General features: G+C 49.2%; 1 long non-coding RNA gene across 2 annotated transcripts in view; it reads left to right on the top strand.

Annotated features, from left to right (window-relative positions):
• The window catches only part of LOC138520089 (uncharacterized), a 195,150-nt gene extending 181,406 nt beyond the window's left edge, over positions 1 to 13,744 (top strand). Inside the window, exon 3 of one of the 2 annotated variants that reach the window (XR_011282784.1) lies at positions 13,139 to 13,744. This is a non-coding gene — a long non-coding RNA (uncharacterized lncRNA). Of the gene's footprint in view, positions 1 to 12,938 lie in introns of both variants that reach the window. The other variant, XR_011282783.1, reaches the window with a different exon arrangement.
• Positions 13,745 to 14,341: the final 597 nt, after the last annotated feature.

Below are 14,341 nucleotides of genomic sequence, written 5' to 3'. Positions count from 1 at the left end.
ATAATGAAAACCATTGCTCCATGGGGAAATCCAAACAAAAAAGTAGAATCTAACAGTGAACTATATACAGATGAACAATCCAGGGTCCATGATCCCAACTGAAGAAATTAAACCTATCAAAAACTCCTACCTAATAAAAAAACTATATACAAAAATGTGGTCCATTGTCATAAAGGTCCAAAATGAAGAAAAAAACAAAGGAAACCTAATACTAACCAAATAACTATTTACAAGGGCAGCGGGCAAATCCAACGGCTCACATGTTGATGTCCCAGGCCAGGGCATCATCGAACTCCTGCTCTATGTCCCGGAGGCGATACTCTTTCATGGCCCGAGGGTTCGCAGGGACGATGACATCTGGAAATCCAGGTCCCTGCGAATGGCCTCGAGGCACTCGGCCCGCCTCAGGGCCCTACGCATGGAGTTCTCTGCCCTGACCATAGTGAGCCATGCCTCTTCCGCCCGCTGCCGCTCAGCATCTATTGCATGACCCAACTGCTGCCACATGGAAGACACTTCCCGTCCAGGGTCCTCCTGCCCTCCGGCCGATGCCTGCCCCTCCGATGATGAAGGCCCCGAGCCATCATGGCTCCCACCTTGTTGCTGCTGCTGCTGTGCCGCTGCCTGTGCCCTGGCTCCTGCTGCCTGCACATCCTCCTCCAGCTGGGGTGCAGTTGTGGAGGTGGCCACCCGTGCTGGACGTCCAACTCCCGACTGTGGCAGGGATCTGTTGTCCACCAGCCTGGCCGCAGGGTCAGAGGCAGCTCCACAGGGCACCAAGGTGATACATGGGTGGGAAGATGGCATGGAGGATGACTGGGACATAGGGGTTCAGTTGAGGAGGGGGTTGGAACAAGGTACAGGAAACGGAGGAATCCGGCCCTGGTGAGCTGTCCCAGTGGGTCACCGCGGTCAACGAGCCATGCGAGAAGACGTGCAGTCTCCTCATGAAAAGACTGCAGGTCACCTCGCATGGCACGTTGACACAACGCCACCCCACCCAGGACAGGCTCAACCTGGTGCCGGATAGCCACATCCGCAGGGAGAGGAAGGCCAGTTGGTGTAAGCCAATCCCCTGCCTGAGAACGGGTCTGGACGTAGGCATCCCTGCTGGTGCAAGATGATGCAGTGACAGGATCAGGGACAGGATTGCACACAGGCACCTCCGCGGCGGCCTGTGCTGCCTCCTGTCCCTGGTCCTGCACTGCACCACTAGCACCAGTGGAATCCCCACCTCCAGACCCCATCTCTGCTCCCTTGCACGGCCTCCTCCTCCACCAAACCCCCCACCAACCTGGATGACTCCATGCCATCTTCCTCCGTTGGGCCCTGTGGGGTCTCAGCTGCCCCTTCTGCTGCCGAGGAGTCCAACTCCGACCTCCGCCTCTTGGGCCTCCCCTCGGCAGCTGCGGCCTGGGCCGTGGCACCGGACTCCTCACTCCCCGACGATATGACAACCAAAGAGGGAAGCCGGGCCTTGCGTCTCCGGCTGGTGGTGCGATCCCTGCCGCTGTGCTCCACAGCACCTTCTCTGCCCTCTTCATCAGTTGACGCTGCAGACAGGGAGAAATAAAACACAGGCATCAGGGCACTGTACAATGGACTCATACACACATGACAGTTGTACTTGAGTGGCATTGTCAAACTTCAGACATGGCATCACAATCCCGAACGCATATGTCATTTTGACTCACACACATGAGCTATTCCACAGCCATATTGCAACAGCCAGCACCATCCATACACATACAACAGCATGAGCAGCCAAAGGTGAGCCAGACATCACATGAAACACAGGGAGTGCACTACACATGCACACACGCCACCACACTTACATGCATGTGTACACCTCTGCCAACTGTCGCAGTGTTGAGATCGGCATCCATGTGACATCTGCCAATCAGTCTTCCACATATCAGTGTCACATGCATCCATGTTGCATCACTGTTGCACTCTTGTCAAATAGACACACATGCACATGGTGCAGATACATGCAGCTGGAACCAACATCCATGTGTGACACCACAACCATGCCAACTGACATACACAGTAATCCAAACATGTGTGCTCACACATCTGCATTTGGCTTGCATGCTTACCCACATATACACCATCCATGTGTCTCACACATGAAAGGACTTGCATGTGTCTGCCTCACAGCCCTTTACATACACATCCTTACATGGCCCTAGAAAAACACATGTACAACCTGCACACTACCGGCACACCACCACACGCACAGCTTCCAATCAGTATGCATGTACACTTACCGCTCGACTCCAGACGGGTCTGCCTCTCAAGGACCTGAACGTGGAGCGCTGGGCATATGCGTTCCAGGACCCTCATCTGATGTTCCGACAGGTGGCCCCTTAGCATCCGCTGCCTTCAAGAGGCACCGGGCCTTGTTGAGGGTCTTGGACCTGAAGTCCTCCCAGCGCTTCTTGACATGTTAGAAGTCGCGGACTGCCACCCCCTCCGCGTTGATGGCAGTCACGATGTCCGTCCAGATCCGAGTCCGTCCTTCCTTGTCGGCGCGCGAACTTCTGAAGAGGGCATCATACTGCCCCAGGACTTGCTCCACCAGGACACCAATTTCGGTGCCAGTGAAGCTGGTGGCCCTCTGCCTCTCTGGCTGGGGGTTGCCAGTGGTGCCAGATGGTGTAGTGCCCGACATGGCAACCCCAGAGGCAGGAGTAGGTGGGCAACTGGGTCCTGTGGCTGGGCTGTGGAGCGATGGTATCCCAGTCGGGAGTCTTCTGTTCCAGCAGGGGTGGTCACAGCAACTGCACCCCTGGCTGATGTGCAGGCAGCAAATAGCAGGGCACGTGGGCAGCAGGCAGTCAGGCAGCAGCAGATGGCAGGTTGGAGCGTGCTCGGGGCCCTGGGGGCAATGATTCGGCCTTTTGGGCAGGAGCGTGGTCTGCTGTGTGTGAACGCGTGGCCAGCTTGATACGGAGTGATTTGGCACGTGAAAAATGTGCATGTCAGCGTGTGATTCGAGGAAAGGCCCCTAGCGCGTAAGCGCGTCAGCACTCGTACGCGCTTTCCTTGGACCAAAGGCCCTTCAAGCGTAAGTGCCTCTGTGACGTGCGCGGGTGTTTCCCTCGTGACGTTAGCATAGTGGTTCAGCGCGTGTGAAAAAACCGACGTGTGTTGCTGCTTCCTGTTGTTTCGCGCGCCATTACAACTTCACAGCTATCAAGGAAGTATCTCTTCTTTTGGCAGGGGTATTGGCTACGTGTGTTTTTCTGCATCGCGCTAGTCAGACGGTGAGGTTGATTCCACGCACGTAGGCTGCAGGGTTGCGTGCACGGTTTTACTGCAGTTTTGGGGTGCCTGAGCGTTGTGTGACCTATCACTACATCACAGGGGTCACATACAGCCTTAGTGGTGCAGGGGGGCTGTTAACATCTTGCTTCCCACCCCCTTCACCCCAATTGCCCAGGTCAATTGGGCTGTATACCTCCCATTGGCACTACTCCATCTGTGCCGGCACTACTCCATCTGTGCCATGGTTGGGAGGCCAGCAAAGGTGAGGGGCGCCTCAGCTGGGCGTACTCCTCGTGGCGGGCGTGGTCGGGGACGTGGCGGTGGTGACCAGGGAGTAGGGGGACTCCAGGGTGTCCAGGGCAGCCACAGAGGGGGAAGAGGCAGGGGTGCACCACTTGAGTACAATGTTGTGCCATGTGTCGGTGCAGTCATGCCACCACCCCCTGTGGTTCCGGGAGATGCAGCTTCTGCATCTGGCACTGGCGCCCGTGTGACCCGGCAGTCCGTTCCATCGACTGCCACGGGCCCAAGGGTAGTGGTAGCTGCAGGTGCAGCTGTGGACACCGCCACCCAAGCTCAAGGTCTTCCAGCGCACACTGCGTTGGCACTTGAGGCGCCCTTGGAAGATTTACAACAGGCCAGGAAGGAAACCGTAGGGGCATGTAGGGCTGCTCTGACCAAGACATGTGTCCCTGGGGCAGTTATGTCATCTGCTACCCCGAACAGCCAGGTGTTGGCAAGTGCAGGGGCAGATGCACCCAACAACACCCCGTTTGTGAGTCTGCCAACCAGGACCGTTGCGGTCAATGACCCTGCCACAGTGGATGTTGCTGCGCAGGGTCCATTAGAGGGCACCCAGCTGCCACTGACACAAGTCAGGCCTTTGGTCGTCCCTCCACCTGCCACTCCCTTGGCTCAATCCACGAACCCACTGGCCATACTGGTTAGGGCGGCATTAGGCAGCCAGGGTCTGCGCCACAGTCCAAGAGGAAGAAGGTTGCACCTGAAGCACAGGCTGGGACCCCACACACAGCCACGACCTCCTGCACATCGAGGAAGAAGCCTTTCTGCAAGCAGGAACTGGACTTCCTCTGGGACTATGTGCGGGGCCACAGCCGTGACATGGTAGTGGGTGCCAATAGTCAGACTACGGCTGCCTACCGTGACACCCACTGGAAGCAAGTTGCGGAACATGTCAGTTAATTCGGCCATGAGGTGCGCACGGCGCAAGAGTGCAAAAAGCGTTGGAATGACCTCAAACGCAGCGCTAAGGCTAAGCGTGCCTCAAATTACTACTTGACTCTGGTGACTGGCGGTGTGCCTGCACCAGAGGAGGAAGAGCTCACTCCGCATGAGTCACTCGTTGCGGAGTTCATACCATCTGAATCGGTCGAAGGAGTGGGAGAGATGCTGGACTTTGATGCCCACTCCAATGAGTGTTGATGCGTGTTTGTTGAGGACGTGTGCGTTTTACTTGTGGGATGTGTTGTGCATGATTGCCACTACATGTGACGTGTACATGGTTCTGATGTGCAAGTAATGCAATGCTTCCATGATGCATGTCTGCTTTGCTGGATGGTGAACATGTGGAGCAGACGGGGACTGTCCGCATCACCACTATTGCACCCTACTCAGATGCTGGTTACCAGTATACCCCTCCGGTCCATGTTCCAGCTCACTGGCCCTTCTGCATGTGGCGTGGGGTGACCTTCCTCTCAGCCCAGGCACAATGTCATAGCATGATTGACATGCATGTGTCCTCTGCCTGCATGCGGGTACTCCATGTAGGCCTGCTCCCTTGCTCCTCCTCCGCCACTCTGCACCGCAGTTCCACCTTTGCACTGGTCTGCTTCAATCTTGCCATTGGGTACTTTCCTGTTCATGCGTCCTGTGTACATGCTAACTTCCAGCGTACAATCTGCCAGACATATGCTGTGTGGTACAGCCTTAGTACTTGATGCAGGGTATCTCACTTGTACTGTGCATAGGTCAGATGCCCCGCAGGGACATGCATGCCCATTCATGCTCCATGTGCATTGCACGCATGCCCCTATGTGTCCTTGACTGGATGATCACTGTAATTGAAGTCCTGGGTGACATACATTGCATGGCATCACATCAGCCTTCCCATGTCAACTGTGGCTCAGTACTGCGTTGCACACATGTTTAGGGTCTGACAATCTGTGTGGGTCACAGGCCAATGACTCTGTTCGACTGTTGTAGTGTCTTCTTCACACGTGGGTGGCCTCCAGAGTTTTCATCATGTGTCCTGCTTACTGTCCCATCATCATTTGCAGTGTTGTCACTTGAATCACATTAAGCTGTTGATGCCAGTCAACACTGCCTGTCAATACACAAGTCTATGGTCAGCCTTTTGATACCATGCTAGGCATCCCTGCTTTTGTACTTGGGTGGAGGGGTGCTTTGCTTGTAGATATGCTACCCATTGAATGCACAGTGCACATGATGCCTGAATTTGACCTTGCGCTGCCTTCACATTTTCTGACACACACCATGGAGTCCTTGTACATGTAGGTAGTGAGTGACATACACATTTGCTGCACTGCATAGACCTACTTCTATGCAAACTGCCACCTTTCAACAGGTCTGATCACAGAAGCAATTCAAAGTTGACCCAGCATGCATGCCAGGTTCTATTTTGTGTGTCACATGTCTGCCTGATGTGTTTGTTGTCGGTGTGTGTTGTGTGCTTCTGACATGTGTAGTGACCTTTTTTCTCTCTATTTTTCAGGTGATGACGCAATGGTGGCGGAGGATGGTGTTGTCATGCCAGACACAGGGTTGTTACCACTACATCAACGGGACACAAGTGGGGGTCGTGGGGTGGTAGGCCATGAAAACCCCCAAGTGCTACAGTCCATCTTGTCTCTGGCTGCCTATGAGTCCAGCCCTGATGACGACTCTGATGTCCATGTCGAGTTGGATGAGCATCAAGTCCATGTGTCAGGGGTGAGTGATTCTGATGTGGACACTCCTCTGTCCGCGACACCTGCACTGAGGGGTCAGACATTCTTGGTTCCTCTGCCTGTGGTGGATCTGGACGCAGGGACACCCTCCACACCAGTCACTGATGTGCCTGGGACATCACGTCGATGGGGGCATGTAGTCGTGCAGCCGTGGGCAGTGCCAACACAGCGAGGACACCCGGTCCTTGGGTCCCGCAGGGGTCAAGCCCAGCAACGCGGTCACCGCGCGCAACCGCAGTATACTGAGTGGGAGCAAGACATGACTGCCAATTCAGAACGGCAGGGGGCAGCAATGGAGAACATCGCTGAGAGCATGGACCGTGTGGCCCAATCTGGGCTCCCCCCTGCTAGGCAGGTGCTTCTCCAGCAGCAGGCGGCACGGTCCACGGCCCGCTCGCTCTGGCTGGGCATGGCGGCCTCAGACAGGGCACGCCAGGCTGAAATGTCTCTGCATCAAACAATTGCTGCTCACGCAGAGGCGCACATGGATGCCCTGAGGGAGGAGTATGCTTCCCTCAAATCTACTCTGGGTGTCCTTCTGATGTCCCAGAGGTAGCGGGCAGAGGAGAGGTTTGCACAGCTTGAGCGTACCATCTCGGCTGAGCTATAGGCTTGCCGGGAGGTGCAGCAGTTGTCCAGCCAGGCCTTGCAGGAGGAACTCTGTGTTACACGTGCTACCTTTCAAGAGGAAGCACGTGTATTACGTGAGGTTCTGCATGCAGACCTACGTCACATCGCCACACAGAACCAGGCTCACCCGTTGTTAGGGAGAATTCTCTGTTTAGGCTGAATTTCCTAACCTAGTGAGTCCCCCAGCAGCTTTGCTAGATTGCTGGAGTTTTTTTTTCCATCCTGCCAAGAGTGAGTCTCTTTTTCTCCCACTCTTGGACATGAATGTGTGTAATTCCTTTTGAATGTCAATGTGTTCTATGGGCTATGGAGTCTTTTACTTCCATAGGGTCTCATATGTTTTGCTATGTGTGTTACAACGCACCCTCCGTACCGTAACACTGGGGCGTCCTAGCGGACCTCCACCATAGACTCCATACCTGGGGACTGACTACTGTCTCCCACGGGAATGTAAAGTCACCATTGGCTTTACTAGACCTAAATTTACTAACGGAACTAGTACAAACCATCCTATTGTGGACGTACTAGTAGGAGTAATTCGATTACTCCTAGGTCTGTTATTCGAGGGGGCACTGTCCCGTCCCCCCTCGTCGAGTTTTGGCTGGTGGCAGTGGAAACTACTTGTTATATTCGACCCTGAATATAAACCTATGGGATTCTTCCCATTGTTGGAGGTTAATACTTTTTCTCGTTAATCTCTAACATACCACCGGTTTATTTATCTTAAATAAATCTATCGGTTGGTATTTTCTGCCAGAACTCGGTTTTTAAAATGGCGTCTGTGTTCGTCTCTGTGACTCCTAAACCAATGTTTGAGCCCTTTGTTCCACTTTTGGAGGGCCTCTAGGCAGAGGCCCTCCAAAGTGGTGCCATTCTGTCTGGGTTGCCACGGGGGGTGTGGGAGGGGGTTTAGGCACCCTGGACTGAGTTGCCTTGCCAACTCAAGTCGCACTCTGGTGTGATTGGCCCAAGTGGTGAGCCACCCCGCTCACCACTTAGCGTGTTTTGATTGACAGCTAGGCTGAATGAATGGGGGTTTTCTGCATAAAAGCAGGGCTTTTGGGACTGGATCTTCAGAAGTCGCCACAGGACCTAAGAATCCGACGAGGGTAAAGCTGAGCTGACCTGCAACGACGACACCTCTGGTGGAGCCCTGCGGAACCGATTCACCACTTCCCGACGACAGAGGAGATCTCCCCGCCGGAGAGTCTCTTCCCCTGACTGGTGGGAACAACCAGTCCCCTTTGCTTTTTCTTCGTTCCAGGACGCAGTGGTCGAATTGCCCGTGCAGAGAACACCGGCAACCGGATAGCCACTACCCCTGTACCGCGACCAAAAGGTGGTGCCTTGTGACGGAGCACTCCGCGGCTGGTCTCTCCCCTGGTGGTGCAATGATCTTCAACTTTCCTTCGACGACGAGATCATCTCTTCTCTTGGCAAAGACCCGACGTGCATCCACCACCAGGAACAACTGCCCCCGCCAGAGCTGTCTCTCCACAAACAAGGTACTGTGTCCGCCTGGCTTCCCTTTTTGCCGGATAGAGTGAGGTGTCTTAATCCTCGCCTCTCCATTGGGTCACCTCCAAGCTTCTTAACTTTCTGTTCTGAACTGGTCCAATCTGTCCATAACAATTTGCGACAAAGACTCGAAGCGCATTTCCACTGAGATACTTTTTGGGACATATCGCCTTGCCTCTCTCTGAGTGGGCCTGGCCTCTGAGCTTTGTGATCTACAGTAGACCCTGCCTTACTTGCCTTGCATTTGTTCTTAAAAGTGTTGGTACCGAGTTGATTTCTTAACCTGCCTTTTCTCTCCCGTCCTAACGAATACTAGAGTGCCATCTAGGTTAAAGCATACACCTCTGTCTGCAAATAAGTGATGCCGTTGAACCTAGACTTGTCGAACTATTGTTAGGGGGATTGATCTTTTTCTGATAGTAATTGTGATTGAAGTTGTGTGCCGTATTAAGTGCCAGAGTGTTTTCCGTAGATGTGTTGTTATAAATAAATCACTATATATCTTTACACCGAAGCCTTGTTGCGTGTTTGCTTGTCCTACTGTGTAAATTGCCCTATTTTGTGTACTCCACATACTGCCTAACTCTTCTTGAGGGAAGTCTGACTTCTCAGCCACAGCTACTAAGTGAATCTGTGTGGTACAGACTGCTACCAAGTGGGTTTACTGCCAAACACCTGTAGTCCTTAATCTTTTGCAGTGGTCCCAGAGGGAACTGCACAGGTTTCCGCCTAACACCCGTCCGGCAAACTTGCTGCCGTCGAGGTATATGTGCCTGCGGACTGAGGGGCGCGCTGTCATGATTCCCAAGACCTGGTGTAGGCAGCGTGACTGCGTGGCCTGTGAGAACCCCCCCACTATGGCAGTGGTCCACTGAAATGACCCATGGCCAGAAAATGCAGGACATTGAGCACCTTCTCCAAGGGGCTCAATGCTTAGGAGCAAAGGGTGGGGGATGTAAGGTCATCTTCCCACTCCCTGACCAGGTCTAGGATGATGTGGGGTGGAAACCTATACCTGCCGTAGACCTGGTCGTCAGGCATCCCAAAAAGGCTTGTCTGTGGTGAGAAAATGCATGCCCTGGCTATTCTCCTCCTCCTGCGGTGTCCCACGATCAGTGCTGCGACAAATGGGGCATTCATCGTAGCTGTATATATGTGTTTGTTGTTTGCGCGCACTTTTATACTGTGCACGGGGACGCTTCTGCCTGCCTTCGTGTGGCGGACGCGTTGACGCATGTGCGCGTCTTTTGCCGTGCTCGGGTTTCCCGTATTCGAATCCATGAATACGGGTTGTTCGCGTGCGTGTGGGCGTTCGGTTTAGTTCCCTGCAGTACTTCCCCAGTTACGCCTTCTTTTTCACACATTGTTCCCCATTCCGCGTGTTACACCCACTGTTCCGCCCACTTTTGTTGTGTGCGCCGCGCTATGTGCACTTTTGCTGTGCTCGTAGCGCACGCCGTTTGATGATGTGTGTGCCTGTGTGCGACATGCATGGATTTGGCGCACGACCAGCGGGAAACTAGCGCAGCGCATTTCTTGTATCGCACACGTGCGCGTGCGCTTGATTTCTCACGCTTGCACCTCCTTGCGCCTGCATGCGCTGGGATTTTCGCCGCACGTTTGTTCCATGAATCAACCCCTCTGTGTCTTATTCAATAAGGCTCTCCTGAGTTTTCTGAGTTTTCTCTGTTTTTTTCTGTTTTCTCTGTTTGCAAATCCAGTTTGAATGTATATGCCTTGATAAACTTTTTGATTTCATTATTTTTTGCTTAATCTTTGGTTTTTAAGCTCTTTGTGGCACTTGTGTTTAAATTTGTTATATTGTCTTTCATGTGATTTTGAGTTTAAGCAAGTCCTAGACTATTGCCTTTCATATGATTTTGAGTTCAAGCAATTCTTAGAAAGAAAAATATTTTGGAATTTGTTTCGCCAATTTCTGTGCCATTAATGGTTTGTTCAAAAATTAAAAAGTAAAAAGCAAAAATATCCCATTAAAAAATCTTTTTTTCAAATTAGGAAGGAATGTTTTCAGTGTTTATAATGGTGTTAAGTAAATGTGATACTATTAGGATACACCATAACTTAATCTGATTCAAATTATATTAGATTTTTCTCTTCAATAGCATAGTGGAAACTACTAGTATAACAATTTTTACATGTCCCAATATACATTATGCTTTAAGGGACGATCCCTACCTCTTTTTTATGTATGAAAAATACAAAATGAGAGTTAGCCATAACGGGACGACATTAATGACCGAATACATAGTTAGACCAAGACGGAAGGTCAAGGAAGGTCAAGGAAGGTCAAGGATGATCCATCAACAGTACCTTGGCACAAATCACGGCCAAGCCCAGCAGACCACCGTCAATACAAACAGCGAGGGAATAGGGGGCAGCAAATCCACAGCACCACACCAGAGGGGTCAGACTAGACTTAACCGGCCCCCAACCTTAGATCCACACAACACAACCAGGAACACACTGTGTCATCTAACCTAACAGATTGAATGGCCAAGACATGTAACCAGCTACTGAGCATACCCGCAGGAATGCTATTTAATTAGAATAAGATTGGCTAGAACCAGGACATACTACCGACTAACCCAACTTCAAATCTCTGTATGCCTAATTCACCAGAAAACCCACACAACCATTTCTTGCCCAGCAAACCGCACACACTTCACCACACCGCAATAACATCAAATGACACATAAACCACATGAACAGCACAGAAGGTCTTGCTCCGATCCGACACCTACACCAATGCTCAGCGAGCGGTGGAAACCGAACTGAAGCCACCAATAGCGTACTACTTCTCTCACTCTCCTACTCCCTCTTCACCCGAACTAACCTAACCACCCCGCCCTCTTGTTACAGATCTGCCAGAGCACCTGGGGACCAACTCCGTTGGTGGCGGTGTGTGATATAAATACCTTTAACATTAACATTAACAAATTAAATTCCAAGCATTGTCGAGCAGACCTGAACAACAAGATAAATCCAGAGATAGGTTCAAGTCCACCATGAAATCTTCTGAAGTTGTTCAGAATCAGTTGTTGAATGATCCTCCATTTCCTATCAAAATTCATTGCTAAACATTGTCAGTATTTCTATTTAAGTTATACTTCGTTGTAAATGTTCCAGGTATTGTTTATTTACCCAATGATTTTTGCTTCTATTTTGAAAGTGGTCAACTTTCTTAAACATGTCTTTCACTAGAATCATTAAAGGTTGATCTAGATCCCAATGAGGCAAGGTATCACCTGTTCTCTGGCATAGCAGTAATTTGGTTTTGTCTGCTATCCCTAATTTGTATCAGTTATTTGCTCATTAACCTTTATTATGATATATGCAGTTAAATCGCATGTTGTTCCCTCTCCATATGTGCTCCCTCTATATGTTGAATGTTCTCATTTTAGCTCTGATAATATAACTTGTTATTGCTCTGTTTTTTATTGTGAGAGATGTTTGTGAAAAGGATTGTTCATATTGCATTGTCTTAAAATTAATGTTCATTAAATATATTACTCATTTGCTACTAGGCATATTAAAATAGTGACATGGATTTTTAAAGGCGTTAATCATCCCATTAAATGACAAAGGGCCTCATTACGAATCAGGCGTTAAGGGGTTAACGGCGCCGTAAATGGCGTCGACCCTTAACGCCTGATTACAAGGTCCCTTAGCGCCATGGTGATATTAACGCCTGCTTTTTGCAGGCGTTAAGATCCATGGCGCTAAGGGACCATGGTGCTAATTACGCCACCGTAATTTACGGTGGCGTAATTAGCGCCTTCCCCACTTCCATTATGCCCTATGGGGCAAAAATGGGAATGGGGAAGGGTAAAATGGGAAATGGGGATTTACCGCCCCACTCACCTTGGAATGGGGCAGTAAATCCGCCATCCACCATGGTGTAAACGTAGTTTACACCATGGTGGTAAGGGTACGACCCAGGCGGTAACTTACCGCCTGGGTCGTAATGAGGCCCAAAAGATCCTTTCAGGCTTGCGAAATTGAAATTAGACATTGCATGCATTCAGGAAACTCCTTCCGAGTCTGTTGAGGAGAATCTCAAATATTTTTTTATTTTTAAAACAGTGGATTGTCCATGTTTATTTCACTAGTGTTATACAGAAAGGGTATTGCAATAAAGCCTCAATACCAAAAATTAGCAGAAAAATAAAACTCTGATGACCGATGTATTTTTATTGATGCTATTATCAATGAGATGCCAGTTTCGTTTTATGAATATTCATGAACCCGTAGTCCCAAACCCTACATTTTGAGATTCCCTCAAATTTAAATTAACTTCATATGATTATGAAAGGACCATCTTTTTTCAAGATTGCACTCAGGTTAGGGATGTCACTTTAGACTAAAAATATACTGCAAATTTTATTAACTCCAAAACCCATCAAAGCGTCTTGAATTTGCTACAGGATATTAATCTGAAAGATATGTGGTGCTTCAGTAATGCAAAGCTCAAAGATTATTATTTATGTTACATCCATTCTCATCCTTTTCTAGATAAGAATTTATTGTGGCCAACCCTGCATTAATATCAGAGTTACAATCATCCCATTTCGGTGGTTTGACTATCTCAGATCGTGACAGCACTAGTCATGGATGAAGATTCAATACCTTCCTCTTAAAAGATAAAAACGTGATACAAAGTAACTGTAAGTTTACATAATAATTGCGTGTGACAAATATATCCTCTAACACAGGGTTGTACAACTTGCTTTGCTGGAAGGTCGGTGTTAATCTGCAAGACCTCAGTGGTGGGCCGGACTAAGTAACTGCAGGCTTTTTCTGCAAGAAAAATCTCAAAATGAAGCGAAAGAAAAGGCGCATTCTGAAAAGTACGTATTGACTATGTTGCTTTATTTCTCAGAAAATCCTGTAATATTTCATAAGAACACAATGAAAACATAAACTACTTTTTGTTAGAGGAAAGTACTTAAGGCCGTGGTTACCAAAAGGATGCTGACAAAATAAATGTACTCTTTGCCAAACTGTGATTGTGTTTTATTTTGGGAGGCTTTAAAATAATTGGCATTGTATTTTCACTTATCCAATACCATGTTCCATGTGAACTATGTGTCATGTTGTATCATACCTACAATACCAAAAATATAATATAATCATCAGAAGATGCCACTGTAATTTAAATATGCCAAGTTGGCACCCACTTGCCATTCACCTTTTGCCTAAAATTCAAGGCCTAATTGTTTTTTATGGTACAAATTAAGCATTGCATGCAATGTTTTTGTTTCACTTGCTTTGATAATGTTGTTCTTTTAGATGTATGCAAATAAACACAAACACATGTGTAGGCCTCTTATTTCTGCGTTGCTGTGGTGTTGGCCTCTTATTCCTATGTTGCTGTGTTTGCCGTCTAATGTTTAGAGAGGAAATGATCCCAAAATGGCTGCACCTCCTTCTTGAACTCCTCTGGCAGGGAGGGCCATACATAATGATGTGAACTGCTGCATCTGGCCAGTAGGCGCATGTTGGGCACCCTTGCTCTAAGACATCAGAACATAACACTTGGGATGCGTACAACGCTGAATTGTGGGGACACATTACGAATGATGTAGAGGTTAACAAAAATATTTTTGAAGACATTTTCTACAGATTTGTTACACTCAATCAAAAATGTTGAAATATTTTATTGTAATAATATGCACGACAGTAAGCTAAGGGAATTAACTAAAAAAACACTATTGAAAATAACAAATTGTGCACAGAAAAAGCATGCAACATCATTCTTCCAACTAAGGTCAAATAGTAAGGAGGCTCAAAAAAATCAGTTAAATTTCTAGCCTCATATTGAAAGCATAAAAAGAGAAAGGGCCTCATTACGACCCAGGTGCTAATGGGTTAACTGTAAAAGGCTGCGGCGCTGTTAACCTATTAGCGCCTAATTA

The sequence above is a fragment of the Ambystoma mexicanum genome, chromosome 13 (genome assembly GCF_040938575.1).
Source record: "Ambystoma mexicanum isolate Mex_15411 chromosome 13, UKY_AmexF1_1, whole genome shotgun sequence".
Lineage (NCBI taxonomy): Eukaryota > Metazoa > Chordata > Amphibia > Caudata > Ambystomatidae > Ambystoma > Ambystoma mexicanum.
This window is presented reverse-complemented; position numbering and strand designations above follow the sequence as displayed.